Source organism: Amblyraja radiata, chromosome 6, assembly GCF_010909765.2.
Source record: "Amblyraja radiata isolate CabotCenter1 chromosome 6, sAmbRad1.1.pri, whole genome shotgun sequence".
In the NCBI taxonomy this organism is placed as follows: Eukaryota; Metazoa; Chordata; class Chondrichthyes; order Rajiformes; family Rajidae; genus Amblyraja; species Amblyraja radiata.
In genome coordinates, this window is record NC_045961.1 from 89492309 (window position 1) to 89508712 (window position 16404).

Sequence of the window (16404 nt, forward strand, 5' to 3'; positions counted from 1 at the left end):
GTTTGAAGTTTGATCTGTATTTTATGAGGAGTTACGATGAGGGATTACGTGCCCTCCGCTCCCACCCTCAATAATATGGGTCAAACTGATAATTGATGTCTCCTTTTCTTTACTATGTTTATTTCAATAACTGTGTCTATCTGTGATTCCACACCGCTGCTTTGAAGTATGCCGCGCATGCGTGCTGAGCGGGCTCTTCACGTAATCCCTCATCGTAACTCCTCATAAAATACAGATCAAACTTCAAACTGGTAAGTTCTCGTTTAATCTTACTATTTTAACCTACACATAGACAGGAGAAATCAAAATTTCTGTCGTAAATTGGGAGATTAATTAATTTGTTTGAGAGGCTTTTCTAGATGTTGAGGTACCAACTAGCAAAATGACTACCTCAGATCTCATTTTGTGCAATGAAAGGGGCCATTTGTTGTCAAGAGAATTTTTGGGGAGAATGATCATCATATGATAGAATTTTACGTTGGGCTTGGTTCAATTAAGTCGCTGTGAAACTTGGGTTGTAAACGGAGGAAAGTATAAATGCATAAGAAGGCAGTTGACACTGGTATATGAAAGAATAATATGGAAGAAGGGGCGGCATGGTGGCGCAGCAGTAGAGTTACTGCCGTACAGCACTTGCAGTTCCAGAGACGCGGGTTCGATCCCAACAACGGGTGCTGTCTGTACGAAGTTTGTATGTTTTCCCTGTGACCGCGTGGGTTTTCTCCGAGATCTTCGGTTTCCTCCCACACTCCAAAGATGTACTCCAGGTTTGTAGGTTAAATGGCTTGGGTTTGTATACTTCGTGTAAGTGGAGATTGTCCCTGGGGTCTGTTCCCGTGCTGTATCTCTAAACTACACTAAATTAAACTAAATATTACAAGGCTTGCAATGATGGATAAGATTTTTTTAATGAAATTACAAAAAACAATTTAATCAAAGGAAAGAATTCATAAAGTTTCCAGAAACAGTGGTAGGCCTAAGGATTTAAAGCATTTTTAGAACACAGAAATAAATAAAGAAAGGCTGGATAGAATTGTGTAGCCTGGTAAGAAACATAACATCAGATGATAAGATCTTTTGTAGGCACTTTAAATGGAAAAATCCAGCTATATTTAAGAAGGAGTTAGATGTTGCCCTTGTGGCTAAAGGGTCAGGGGGTATGGAGAGAAGGCAGGTACAGGATACTGAGTTGGATGATCAGCCATGATCATATTGAATGGTGGTGCAGGCTCGAAGGGCCGAATGGCCTACTCCTGCACCTAATTTCTATGTTTCTATGTTTCTATGAGAGTAAATGCAGGCCTCTTTCAGGAGAATTTATGATGGGGAATAAGGAAATGGAATTATTGAGCACCTATTTTCATGAAAGACTCAGAAAATCTGCAAGATATAATGTAAGGAAAGGCCTAGCAAGAATGAGGGCCGCATAAACTATTGCTAAAAAGATGGTACCAGAGAAGTCGCAGGGCTTCAAGACTGGTAAATCATAAAGATCTGGTGATCTACAGTCAAAATGTTGAAGGGTGTAGCTTTAGGGATAATAGATATCTGAAGAAGGGTCTCGACCTGAAACATCACCCAGCCCCACTGAGTTACTTCAGCTTTTTGTGTCTTTTATTGATATCTGATTGTTGTACTTCAAATTTCTGAAGATTCTGGAATTGTTTCTGTGTATTAGGGAATAGCAAATGTATCCCTGGTTTAAAGGAAAGATGGGAACTACCAATCAATTAGCATGTTATCAATGGTATGGAAAATGCTCGAATATAAAAAGAATTCCTGCAGTATTTTTCCTGAATGCTGGCTTAATTGGAGGGTTTCAGCTGCAGGGAGAGGTTGGATAGACTTGGATTGTTTGTCTGGAACGTCAGAGGTTAAGGGGTGGCTTGACTAACATTAGAGGGCATAGATATAAGGTGAAATGGGGAATGTTTAATGGAGATTTTTTTTTACACATAATGCGGCCGGGGCTGGAAAGCACTGTCAGGGGAGGTGGTGGAGTCAGATACAATAGTGATATTTAAGAAACCTGTCTAAAGACAGGCACATGGTAGTGCAGGGAATAGAGGGATATGGACCATGCACAGGCAGATGAGATCAGTTTACCTTGGCATTATGTTCGGCACAAATGCTGATGAGTTAGCAGATGTGCTAACGGACATCTTCAACATCTCCCTTAGTCAAGCCATTGTTCCCACATGCCTCAAAACTTCCATAATAATCCCAATAGCAAATAAATCAGTTGTGGCCTGCCTAAATGATTACCGCCCTGTCGCCCTGACCCCCATAGTAATGAAGTGCTTTGAACGACTAGTGAAACCTCACATTACTGCCAGCCTCCCCTCATCGTTAGACCCCCTCCAGTTCGCCTATCGCCCCAACCGTTCTACAGAAGATGCCATCTCTACTACGCTGCACACAGTACTCACTCATCTGTAAAACAAAAACACCTATGCCAGAATCCTGTACATTGACTTCAGCTCAGCTTTTAACACCATCATCCCACAGAGACCTGTGAAGAAACTAACCCTGCTGGGCCTCAACATCACCCTATGTCAATGGATCCTGGACTTTCTGACAGAGAGACCGCAGTCAGTCCGTGTTGGCAAGAACACCTCAGGCTCGATCACGCTGAGCACCGGCTCCCCTCAAGGCTGTGTGCTCAGCCCGCTGTTGTTCACACTGCTCACACATGACTGTGCATAGCAAAGGACAGACTGCACCCCCTCCACACACATCTGGATCTCCTGCCATCAGACAAGAGATACCGTAGCATCAAAGCCTGGACAACCAGACTGCTAAACAGCTTCCTTCCACAGGCTGTGAGGCTTCTAAATAGTCACTCCACCTGATTCTGCTGCTTTTGCACTGACAATTTAATAACTCTGGCACTGGCCACTTAAATCAGCTGCCGTGGACATTTTATGACTGTTTTGTATTTTAATGTTGCTGTTTTTACCTGCACTTTTTAACTATTCGTACTGTTTTATCAGGGACTGGATTGTTTTTATTGTTTTTATTTTATGTGTGAAATGTTGAAGTTTTGTGTGCGATGCTCTGGTATTCCCTGGGAAATGTCTTCTCATTTTGCACTGTACAACTGTTGTTTTGCAAGATGACAATAATTGATTGATTGATTGGTTGATTGATTGATTGATTGCTTGCTTGATTGATTGATTGATTGATTGATTGATTGATTGATTGATTGATTGATTGATTGATTGATTGATTGATTGATTGATTGATTGATTGATTGATTGATTGATTGATTGATTGATTGATTGATTGATTGATTGATTGAACGAACATTGTGGGCCGAAGGACCCGTTCTTGTGCAGTACTGTTCTATAATCTAACTGTATTATAACAAAATACCTTGAAAACAGCTTGAAAATAATAATAGGAAAATGCCTTGAAAAGAATACTAGGAATTAGCTTAAGCAACACAGATTTGTGAAGGGAAAATCATGTTTGACGATTCTGTAGGAGTTCTTTAAGATGTGAATAGTGATGTAGGTAAAGGGGAAACCAGTCAACAATGTATGGAAAATGCAAAGCAGCGCAGCATCTCACAGAGAAAACATGTGTGCAGAAGTTCAACGTGAAAGTGGTGCTTCCTAGAAGTAACTTAAGTGCGATGATCAAAGAACTGAGAAATAACCTTCCTGGTGGTGTTTTCAAACAACAAGGGACCTTATAACCATATAACCATATAACAATTACAGCACGGAAACAGGCCATCTCGGCCCTACAAGTCCGCGCCGAACAATTTTTTTTCCCTTAGTCCCACCTGCCTGCACTCATACCATAACCCTCCATTCCCTTCTCATCCATATGCCTATCCAATTTATTCTTAAATGATACCAACGAACCTGCCGCCACCACTTCCACTGGAAGCTCATTCCACACCGCTACCACTCTCTGAGCAAAGAAGTTCCCCCTCATGTTACTCCTAAACTTCTGTCCCTTAATTCTGAAATCATGTCCTCTTGTTTGAATCTTCCCTATTCTCAAAGGGAAAAGCTTGATCACATCAACTCTGTCTATCCCTCTCATCATTTTAAAGACCTCTATCAAGTCCCCCCTTAACCTTCTGCGCTCCAGAGAATAAAGACCTAACTTATTCAACCTATCTCTGTAACTTAGTTGTTGAAACCCAGGCAACATTCTAGTAAATCTCCTCTGTACTCTCTCTATTTTGTTGACATCCTTCCTATAATTGGGCGACCAAAATTGTACACCATACTCCAGATTTGGTCTCACCAATGCCTTGTACAATTTTAACATTACATCCCAGCTTCTATACTCAATGCTCTGATTTATAAAGGCTAGCATACCAAAAGCTTTCTTTACCACCCTATCTATATGAGATTCCACCTTCAAGGAACTATGCACGGTTATTCCCAGATCCCTCTGTTCAACTGTATTCTTCAATTCCCTACCATTTATCATGTACGTCCTATTTTGATTTGTCCTGCCAAGGTGTAACACCTCACATTTATCAGCATTAAACTCCATCTGCCATCTTTCAGCCCATTTTTCCAAATGGCCTAAATCACTCTGTAGACTTTGGAAATCCTCTTCATTATCCACAACACCCCCTATCTTGGTATCATCTGCATACTTACTAATCCAATTTACCACCCCTTCATCCAGATCATTGATGTACATGACAAACAACAAAGGAGCCAACACAGATCCCTGAGGCACCCCACTAGTAACCTGCCTCCAACCCGACAAACAGCCATCCACCATTACCCTCTGGCTTCTCCCATTCAGCCACTGCTGAATCCATCTTGCTATTCCTGCATTTATACCCAACAGTTTAACCTTCTTAACCAACCTTCCATGAGGAACCTTGTCAAAGGCCTTACTAAAGTCCATATAGACAACATCCACTGCTTTACCCTCGTCAATTTCCCTAGTAACCTCTTCAAAAAAATTCAAGAAGATTAGTCAAACATGACCTTCCAGGCACAAATCCATGTTGACTGTTCCTAATCAGACCTCAGTAACCACTTTGGTTCAGTCGTAATTTCTCTTTTTATTGTTGCCAGTAACATCAGTCACAATTAGAGGTATTGTCTTTTGTCATATCTGTCATGGTCCCTTCAACTCTTACACTGAATAAAGAATATAGGACAGTACAGAATGGGAACAGGCCCACAATGTCTGTGCCGACAAAATGATGCCCACTTAAACAAATCCCTTTTACATGCATGTACTCAATATCCCTCCTTCCCTGCATATTCATGTGTCTATTTAAGTCTATTAAACAGCACTCTCTTATCTCCTACCACCAGCACCCTTGGCCAGTGGCAGACTGGCCAGGGTGTCAGCTTGCCCGATGGCAAGTGGGCCCCTGATGAAGTGGGCCCCCTATATTAAGTGGGCCCCTGATGAAGTGGGCCCCCTATATCAAGTGGGCCCCTGATGAAGTGGGCCCCCTTTGTCTCCTGGCAAGCAATATTTTTAGACCCAGTCCGCCACTGCCCTTGGCAGCGGGATCCAGGCAACCACCACTCTGTGTAAAAAGCTTATCTCCTTTCAACTTTCTCCCTTTAAAAGCAAAGCTATACCCTTTATTATTTGACATTTCGTAGAGTTCAGGGATAGGGCCAGTGTACGTCTGGAACAGTGATTGTTCGACGTACCCTAAAAAGAGGCAGGCATAGCTGGGACCCATGTGAGTGCCCATAGCTACGCCTTGGATTTAGAGGAAGTGGGAGGAGTCGAAGGAGAAGTTGTTGAGGGTATGGACCAGCTCTGCTAGGCAGAGGAGAGTGTTAGTAGACAGAAATCAGCTGGTTCTGTGCGAGGAAGAAACGGAGGGCTTTAAGACCTTCCTGGTGGGGGATGGAGGTGTAGAGTGACTGGACATCCATAGTAAAGATGAGGAAGTGGGGGCCTGGAAAACGGAAGAGCTTGCGAGGTGTCTTGGACATAGGTAGTGAGGGATTGGACCAGGGGGGGTGGGATGGAGCCGAGGTATGTGGAAATTAATTTGGTGGGACATGAACAAGCAGAAACAACGGGTCTGCCAGGACAGTTCTGTTTGTGGATTTTGGGGAGAAGATAAAATTGGGCCGTGCGAGGCTGGAGAACGATATGGTTGGAGGCTTTAGAGGGCAGAGAGCTGGAAGTGATGGAATCAGTAATGGTGTTTGAGATTAAGGTCTTGCCTGTTGGGTCATGGTCCAAGGATAAGTAGGGAGAGGTGTCTGAGAGTTGTTGCCTGGCCTTAGTCCGGTAGACATCAGCGGTCCAGACTACCACGGCACCTCCCTCGGCAGTGGGTTTGATTATCCAGTCGGGGTTGCTGCAGAGTGAGCGAAGGGCTGTACGTTCAGGGGGGAGAAGTTGGAGTGAGTAAGGGGAGTGGAAAATTTGAGACGGTTGATATCCCGCAGGCAGTTGGAAATGAAAAGGTCTAAAGAAGGTAGAGGGCCATCCGGGGGAGTCCAAGAGGAGGGGGTCCGTTGGAGACGGGAGAAGGTTGTCATCACTGGGTGGTGAGGACTCCTTCCCATAGAAAAAGACCTGCAGGCGGAGGCGGTGGAAGAAGAACTCTACATTGTGGCGGTCCAGGAACTTGTTGAGGTGGAGGCGGAGGGGAACAAAAGTGAGGCCTCTGCTGAGGACAGACTGTTCCGTATCAGAAAGGGGTTAGTCAGGGGGGATGGTGAACAAATGGCAAGGTTGGGGATTGGGGTCGGATGAGGGCAGGTGAGTTCCAGGCGTACACCGGCCCTATCCTCGAACTCTACTTCCGCTACATTGACAACTGCATTGGTGCTACCTCCTGCACCCAAGCAGAACTCACTGACTTCATCAACTTCATCACTCATTTCCATCCTGCACTCAAATTCATTTGGACCATCTCCGACATCTCCCTACTGTTTCTAGATCTCACCATCTCCATCACGGGGAAACAGACTATTGACCGACATCTACTACAAACCTACTGACTCCTATAGCTATCTTGACTACACTTCTTCCCACCCTGCTTCCTGTAAAGACTCTATCCCCTAATTCCCAATTCCTCCGTCTACGCCGCATCTGCGCCCAAGATGAGGTGTTCCATACCAGGGCATCGGAGATGTCCTCCTTCTTTATGCCTTGGAAAAAGAGCAACACAATCAAAAACCTGTCCCACCCCGGTCACCCCTGCTCCCATCCAGCAGAAAGTACAGAAGCTTGAAAACATGCACTGCCCGACTCAGGAGCAGCTTCTTCCCTTCCATTAACAGTCCTTTGAGCGTTCGTTCCATAAGCTAGGGTATTACTTCACCCCTACCACAGAGATGACATTGGACTTTGTCTAAGAAACTGAAGCGTTACAATGCATTTCAGTGCTGAGAACAATATTTTGCACTCTGCATCTTCCCCTTCATTCTATCTATTGTATTTGAGTTTGAACTGGAATAGGTGACTCTTCAGGTCAAGACCCTTCTTCAGACTGAGAGTCAGGGGAGTGGGAAACTTCTCCAGAGATGCTGCCTGACCTGCTGAATTACTTCAGAATTTTGTGTCTATCTTCTTTTTATGCCTTGCCTATTTAAGTGTATGACTTAGCCTCTTAAACATTATAATTGCATCTGATTCCACCACTTTCTCTTTGGCATTGGGTGCCAGATATCAACAACTACAAAAATTATATCCCTCAGATCCCCTTTAAAAAGTCCCGCCTCTCACATTAAACCTATGCCCGAAGAAGGGTCTCATCCCGAAACGTCACCCATTCCTTCTCTCCAGAGATGCTGCCTGTCCCGCTGAGTTACTCCAGCATTTTGTGTCTACCTTCGATTTAAACCTATGCCCTTTAGTTTCTCAATACCCCTATCTTTCACAAACAATTATGACTATCTACCCAATTTATGCCTCTCATAATCTTACCTATTTCTATCAGTTCACCGCTCAGCTTTTTTTTACTCCAGGGAAAACAAGTCCAACCTATACAATTTCTTCCCACAACTAACATCCACCAATCTAGGCAACATGCCAGTGAATTCCCTCTGCACTCTCACCAACACTATCACATCCTTCCTATTGTGTGGGGACCAGAACTCCCCACACTACTCCAAGTGTGGCGTAAACCAGGGTGCTCCCGTTCCCTCCCACACTCCAAAGACATACCCATTTGTAGGTTAATTGGCTTCGGTAAAATGATAAATTGTCCCTCGGGTGTAGGATAGTGCTAGTGTGTGGGGTGTTCGCTGGTCGGCATGGACTCGGTGGGCCGAAGGGCCTGTTTCTACGTTGTATCTCTAAAGTCTAGAGTCAGGATTCCAAGCTCCATATCTGCAAGAGGTATGCACGACAACAAAGGTAGTCTCAAATCTCTTTGAAAATGTGTAACTTTCTCACCAACTTATGGGGATTTTTGGCAGCTAGATGCAGAAAGAACATTTGTGATAGCATCTAGATCCTCAAAACTATGCATCAGGAGCACACAGAAACGCCCCAGTCTTTCTGTCTGGTCCATATAAAGGCCATCATGTCTGGGCAACAGAAAACATAAGCACCGTGCAGAATTCCCGGAAGCCCGACCCACACCACCTGTGGCTAAATCTTCAGCAAAGATCATCTTTGATCTTCAGTAACCTCAGAATGCAGAGAACTGGAATTAAATGTAATTTACAGAAGTGTAAATGCCACTTTGCTGTCATGAAAACAGCATAGTCAAAGATTTATCTTGAAAGGTGCAAATCTTCCAAGCGACAATTGATATTCTGTGGAGCAGTTTCACTGAGGTCGGCTTTCACTCATGGTCTGGAGAGACTAAATCACTGGTGTAGAAACATAGAAAATATGTGCAGGAGTAGGCCATTCGGCCCTTCAAGCCTGCACCGCCATTCAATATGATCATGGCTGATCATCCAACTCAGTATCCTGTACCTGCCTTCTCTCTATACCCCCTGATCCCTTTAGCCACAAGGGCCACATCTAACTCCCTCTTAAATATAGCCAATGAACTGGCCTCAACTACTTTCTGTGGCAGAGAATTCCAGAGATTCGCCACACTCTGTGTGAAAAATTTTTTTTTCATCTCGGTCCTAAAAGATTTTCCCTTTATCCTTAAACTGTGACCCCTTGTTCTGGACTTCCCCAACATCGGGAACAATCTTCCTGCATCTAGCCTGCCCAACCCCTTAAGAATTTTGTAAGTTTCTATAAGATCCCCCCTCAATCTTCTAAATTCTAGCGAGTACAAGCCGAGTCTATCCAGTCTTTCTTCATATAAAAGTCCTGACATCCCAGGAATCAGTCTGGTGAACCTTCTCTGTACTATGGCAAGAATGTCCTTCCTCAGATTAGGAGACCAAAACTGTACGCAATACTCCAGGTGTGGTCTCACCAAGACCCTGTACAACTGCAGTAGAACCTCCCTGCTCCTATACTCAAATCCTTTTGCTATGAATGCTAACATACCATTTGCTTTCTTCACTGCCTGCTGCACCTGCATGCCTACTTTCAATGACTGGTCTACCTTGGGACAACCTACTAGAACATATACCACCGGTGGGTGGTGGGGGGGCACAATGGCAGCCTCGCCAATAGTCTATCTATCTGTCTTTTCGTCTTTTTTTTGTTATTTTAGTGTGTTTGAAAAGTTTGTGTTCTCTGGGTTGTTTTATATGGGGGGTGGGGGAGGGGATCGGAGGAAATTTGTTTTCAGTCTCTTATCATGCCAGAGACGCGATTGTTTTCCGGATCGTATCTCCGGTCGCTCTGCGGCCTAACCACATGGTGCTGGAGGCCTTGCTCGGGACTGACTTTGAGCCCCACCGCGGGGACGTGGACTTGCCATCGGAGCCAATCCTTTGCCTGGGATCGACGCTCCAACCGCGGCCTGCGGATTTCAACATTGCCCCGAACGTGGAGGGCCCGGCAGCCGGCTACGGGAACCAAGATCGTCCCGTCAACGGAAGGCTCGAGGCCCCCAACCGCGAGAGAACAACGAAGGGAAGAGAGTGAACTTTTTTTCGCCTTCCATCACAGTGAGGAATGTGGAGGAGTTGCTGTGGTGGATGTTTATGTTTAAATGTATTTTGTGTGTTTTGGTGCTTTTTAATGGTATGACTGCACGGCAAATCAAATTGCAAATCAAATTGCAAAACATACTTGGCTAATAAAGTATGATTGTGATTATGATTAACGTAATCTCCAAATACCTTGATTCCATCTTATCCCCACCTTGATCAGTCCCTTCCCACCTACATACTGGACACTACACATGTTCTTCACTCTTCAATAACTTTCAATTTCTAGGACCCTTTTACTTCATCTTTACCATGGACCGCCAGTCACTCTATACCTCCATCGTCCACTAGGAAGGACTCAATACCCTCTAGTTCTTCATTTAACAGAGTCCTAATCACATTTTTATCTCTATGTATCCTTATTCACTGAGACATGGAACTCTTCTATACTTTTCTCATTCCTTTAGTCTTTTTATCTCTGGCCGTTGTCCAATCATCAGCCTATGCAACACCCCCCCCCCCCCCCCCCCCCCCCTCACCTGTATCCACCTATCCCTTGCCTGGTTTATTCCTGTCCCTCCTCTCTTCCAGCTTTCTCCCCCTTCCCCTCCCCACCACCATCAGTTTGAAGAAGGGTCCCAACCAAAACCACACTTATCCATGTTTTTTAGAGATGCTGCCTGACCCTCTGAGTTACTCGAGCACTTTGTAGTTTGTTTTTGTAAAAAAGCATCAGCAGTTTCTTGTTTCTACCGTTCAGTAACTCCGTCCATCCAGTAATTTTCCGACCGTTCGGTGATTAATGATACTTTTACTGTACTGTCAAACATTCCGCCCGTTCGATTAGGAATTTACTGAGAATCGCTGCGTTGCAAAATCTAAGTAAACTCCTCGTTACACAACGTTACACAACGTCTAAAACTCTCGGGCATTGCCGCATCTGTAGGGCGGATAATCGCGCAATTCTGCGAATCGTGCAATCCCATTCGAGATCATCATCGTTCTCATCAGCCTCTTGTTCAAATCTTCTTCGCCCGATTCCCCTGATCTCCAAGCACCGCCACAACACTAAGGACAAACTCTGTTGTGTTGCAAATGTTTTTTTTTAAAAACGCCACTCTTACGATTTTAGTTCCCCGCAGCCAGCGTCAAAGTTTGAAACCATGCAAAGAATCATTCCTTCAGTGTCTCGTAAAGACGAGGACAATTCACCAATGCAAAAACAAATATCATAATGCGTACAAAGAAAGTAGGAAAGATCGGAGTATCCGCTTGTGTACTTACTCGGAGTGAGTCTAATGCATTGGCCGCTGATCATCGGCTCTGGGACCTTTGGTTCGCCCGCGGGGGAGCAGTCGATGAATAATAAGCATTTCTTTTGGGATCTGTGTTTCTTCGAGTTGGAGGGAATGGGGTGGGGGTAGGAGGAGGGGGGGTGACCTGCTCTCACTTAGTGTCCCTTACAGCAATGTCTAAAACTCTCGCTGGATGGCAACGGGCGCGACTGTAGAAAGCGGTGACATTTCACTCTTCTCTCCGGCGGAGGCTGCGTTTGGGAGCATTAACCGCTGGGATACTGGCGAGGCGAGGTTCAAGGTTGGTGTGTCACGGTGGATCTCAGCAACCTGGTGCAAATGCACGACTCAGGGACCAGCTTAGATACGCAATGAGGTATGTCCGATTTCAGCTTGCACAAATTCCTTTGTCAGTTCACAAGAATTACATTCTGCAAGTGATTACAATAATTTCAGAACGGTTTGTTGAAGGTTGGCAGGCGCTTGAACCAGAACTCGGGTTAATCCTCGGCCAGTCCCCACGCAATGCTCTGCAAAGTACACAATTCTGGAAAGAAAGTATCTTTGTTCAGACATTATAAAATATAATTGTTCAGAATCAAAGGAACTGCAAATGCTGGAATCTTGAGGAGAGAACTCAAAGTGCCGGAATTACTCAGCGGGTCAGGCAGCATCTCTGGAAGACATGAACAGGCGACGTTTCAGGTCCGAATCCTGATTGGAGTCGGGGGGGGGGGGGGGGGGGGCGGTTGAAAGCTAAAAGGGAGGCGGGGACAGGCCTTATCCCGCCCCCCACCTCTCTTCGAGCTCCCCCCTGTACTACAATCAGTCTGAAGAAGGGTCAAATTCCGAAACGTTGCCTATCCATGTTCTCCAGAGATGCTGTCTGACCCTCTGATTTGCTCTAGCACTTCGTGTTTTTATTATTTTACAGATTCTGGGCTTTCTCACTCAGAAAGAAGAGAATGTGAAACTTGCTACCAGATAGAATGAAGAACCTGGTTAGTACCGATGCGTGGAGATAAACTCATTAAAGGTCACGGGAAGGAGAAAGCAATTATTTTAAATATTTCAGTATTTATCCTGTTAATGGGAATTCAGTGGCCATTTGAAGGTAATGAGTCGAGTCCGCCACCTTGCACTAGCAATGTTACAAAATTTTTAGATTTAAAAAATCAAGTCTTTAATTTATCCCATCAGATAAAGCATAAAAAGAAGTTTAATTTGACACCTAATTCACTTTCATATCTTCAGTATTACAAAAGTTATGGCCATTTTCATACTCGGAAATTGGCATCTTGTTCCCTATTGCTTTTTCATTGACTTAACACAAAAGCTGTGATCGAGAACATTTAAAAGCCGATAACTTTCTTAACATTTAAGAGAACTGAAAGAAATTTTCAGTTATTATTGATTGAAGCATTCTGAAACAAATATGAAATAATCTTACTTAGATGACTTGAAATTAGAGCATATAATTAGTTTAAATCAGCCTGCGAGTGGGATTTTCTGGAATGGGACCATTTGGAATGTTCAGAATGTGGTGAATTTATACCCCCATATCTGCAGCAAATACACTGCCGGTTCTTCGGGGGGAAAAATCACCGTTTCGCAACTTAAAATGTGAATTAAATACATCTTAAGAAACACTTTTATACATAAAAATAAACTACATTGTGGCGGTCCCTGTGGGGTAGGCCACTCCTTGGATCATCCCCCTCGCCGATTGAGGGACAGGGGCGTTGGTCTGCCACGGGGTTTCCTGACGACTCCCCAGGGGCGGAGATACGGGGTTTCCTGACGACTCCCCAGGGGCGGAGATACGGGGTTTCCTGACGACTCCCCAGGGGCGGAGATCAGGGTGTCGTGTGTGTGTTCTCGTACTGCTACCATTAAAAAGCTTCTTTAGAATCCGCCTGGTGTCCGGTCTTTTCCTGACCTCGACCAGGCCACTACACTGGTGACCCCGACGTGATGGTGAGAATTCCACAGCTCGTCGGCTTGTTCACCCAGCGCCTGCATGTCGGTAAACGGATCCCTGGCGAGCTGCATGCGAATGTCGGGAGGCAGCTGCTGCAGGTAAGCATATTTAAATAAAAAACACGGCTCATGGTCCCCCATTAGGGTGAGCATGTCTTCCAGGAGGGCAGACGGCTTGCGGTCGCCCAGGCCGTCCATTCTGAAAATGCGAGCTGCCCGCTCGGCGTCACCCAGGCCAAACCTCCTGATGATAAATGCTTTAAGGCCATCATATTTGTTCGTTACCGGGGGGGCCCTGAGGAAAGGCTTAACTCGCCTCGCAGTTAGTTGGTCAAACGAGCCAACCACATAATAATATTTAGTCTCATCCTGCGTGATACCTCTCACAGCAAACTGTGCCTCTGCCAGCTGGAACCAGGTTTCGGGTTCTTCGGTCCATAGAGTTGGGAGCTTCAACGCAACTGCGTTATTCTCCATCACGATGCGTGATGAACGACGCGGGGTCACCAGTGTAGTGGCCTGGTCGAGGTCAGGAAAAGACCGGACACCAGGCGGATTCTAAAGAAGCTTTTTAATGGTAGCAGTACGAGAACACACACACGACACCCTTATCCCTACCCCTCGGGAGTCGTCAGGAAACCCCGTATCTCCGCCCCTGGGGAGTCGTCAGGAAACCCCGTGGCAGACCAATGCCCCTGTCCCTCAATCGGCGAGGGGGATGATCCAAGGAGTGGCCTACCCCACAGGGACCGCCACAGGACCTCCCCCCCAAGTACCCGAGGTACGAAACGGACAGGAGGGCGTACACGGCGGCCAGCCCGGGTGCACACAACGCTCGGCCCTGGAACAGGCGCCTGGTCAACAAGTGCGGGGGACGAAGTAGCCAGAGGAGGAGGTACCCTAGACAGAGGCCGCCCTCGCTTTCGGGGCAGCGCCACCAGCGCCGGCCGATCGATATCGATATGTGCTGGCTTCAACCGCGCAACTGAAACAGTCTCACGCCGACCCCCAATGTCCAGGACGAAAGTCGACGAGCCATGTTCCAAGACCCGGAAGGGACCTTCGTACGGCCGCTGTAGAGGTGTCCGATGTGCATCCCTGCGCAGAAAAACAAACTGGCAGTTCTCCAGAGCAGAGGGAACGTGCGGACGGAAGGACCCATGACGAGACGTGGGCACCGGCGCCAGCTTGCCCACCGTCTGCCGAAGACGTTGCAGAGCGTCCGAAGGCTGCTCCACCTGGCCACGTGCCGGCGGGTACTTGGGGGGGGTCCTGTGGCGGTCCCTGTGGGGTAGGCCACTCCTTGGATCATCCCCCTCGCCGATTGAGGGACAGGGGCATTGGTCTGCCACGGGGTTTCCTGACGACTCCCCAGGGGCGGAGATACGGGGTTTCCTGACGACTCCCGAGGGGTAGGGATAAGGGTGTCGTGTGTGTGTTCTCGTACTGCTTTCCTCGTCGACACTGGTGCGGAAGTGAGTGTTCTGCCTCCCTCCATTGCCGACATCCGTGCGGGCAAACAAGGCCCCCTCCTCACCGCGGCGAACGGGAGTGCTATTCGCACCTACGGGTTTCGCACCATCCCGCTCAACTTTGTCGCAACTCGTTTTCGTGGAGGTTCGTCATTGCAGACGTTTCCCAGCCGCTGCTGGGCGCCGACTTCCTTCAAGCCCATTCACTGCTCGTGGATGTCAAGCGGCGGCGCCTGATGCACTCTGTCACGCTGGAGCCGGTCTTCCTCCGTACTGGTGATCCGGTAGTACGCCCTGATGGCCCCCTGTCATCCGTGGATGCGACTTTCGCGCGCATCCTGGCAGATTTTCCCGGCATTCTCGAACCCCACTTCCGCTCCTCCACCCCGAAGCACGGGGTGGAGCACCATATCCCCACTACTGGCCCGCCTGTGCACGCCCGAGCACGTCGTCTCGCCCCAGACAAGCTCCGTCTAGCTCGGGAGGAGTTCCGCCAGATGGAGGCGATGGGCATCGTGCGACCCTCCGGTAGCCCATGGGCCTCACCGCTCCACATGGTCCCTAAGAAGAACGGGGGCTGGCGCCCGTGTGGGGATTACCGTCGCCTGAACGATGCGACCGTCCCCGACAGGTATCCGGTCCCGCACATTCAGGACTTCAATGCCCATCTTGCTGGAGCATCCATATTTTCCAAGGTGGACCTCGTGCGGGGGTACAATCAGATTCCGGTCCGCCCCGACGATATCCCGAAGACGGCAATTATCACACCATTTGGTCTGTTCGAGTTTGTGCGGATGCCGTTTGGGTTGAAGAATGCCGCGCAGGCCTTTCAGCGGCTTATGGACTGCGTGTGCCGCGAATTGGACTTTGTCTTTGTGTACCTGGACGACATACTCGTAGCCAGTCGCTCGCGGCAGGAGCACTGCACCCACCTCCGTCAACTGTGTCAGTGCCTCAGCAATTTCGGTTTGGCTATCAACGCGTCCAAGTGCCGTTTCGGGGTGACGGCTATCGACTTCCTCGGCCACCGCGTGACTGCACAAGGGGTGGTGCCTCTGCCGACCAGGGTGGACGCTATCCGCAGGTTCCCCCGTCCGACCACAGTTAGGGGCCTGCAGGAATTCGTGGGGATGGTCACTTTCTATCACCGCTTCCTGCCGTCAGCGGCTGCAGTCATGCGTCCGCTTTTCCACCTGATTGCTGGTCATCGCAGGGAGGTTGATTGGTCCGTGGAAGCAACAGCGGCATTTGAGAGGGCTAAGGAGGCACTGGCTGATGCCACAATGCTCGTCCACCCACGAGAGGACGCCACGACCGCCTTGACGGTGGATGCTTCTGAGGTTGCGGTTGGGGCAGTGTTGGAGCAGCTCGTTGAGGGTTCCTGGCGGCCACTTGCCTTCTTCAGCAGGCATCTCAGTGGTCCTCAGCGTCGTTACAGCGCCTTCGACCGTGAGCTCCTTGCCCTGTATCTCGCCGTACGTCATTTCCGGTATTTTCTGGAGGGGAGACCATTCACTGCATTCACGGACCACAAGCCACTGACCTTCGCGTTCGCCAAGGTATCAGACCCGTGGTCTGCCCGGCAGCAGAGGCAGTTGGCGTATGTGTCCGAGTACACTACCTCCATCCGGTTCATTGAGGGCAAATTTAACAGGGTGGCCGATGCCTTATCAA

The 16404-nt window shown here is 47.5% G+C and overlaps 1 protein-coding gene across 1 annotated transcript in view; it reads right to left on the reverse strand.

Annotated features, from left to right (window-relative positions):
- The window catches only part of LOC116974562 (P2Y purinoceptor 2-like), a 28249-nt gene extending 16489 nt beyond the window's left edge, over positions 1–11760 (reverse strand). The window contains exon 1 of the mRNA XM_033023162.1: positions 11268–11760. The gene's annotated coding sequence lies outside the window, so the exon portion shown is untranslated. The remainder of the gene's footprint in view (positions 1–11267) is intronic.
- Between the last annotated feature and the right edge of the window lie 4644 nt (positions 11761–16404).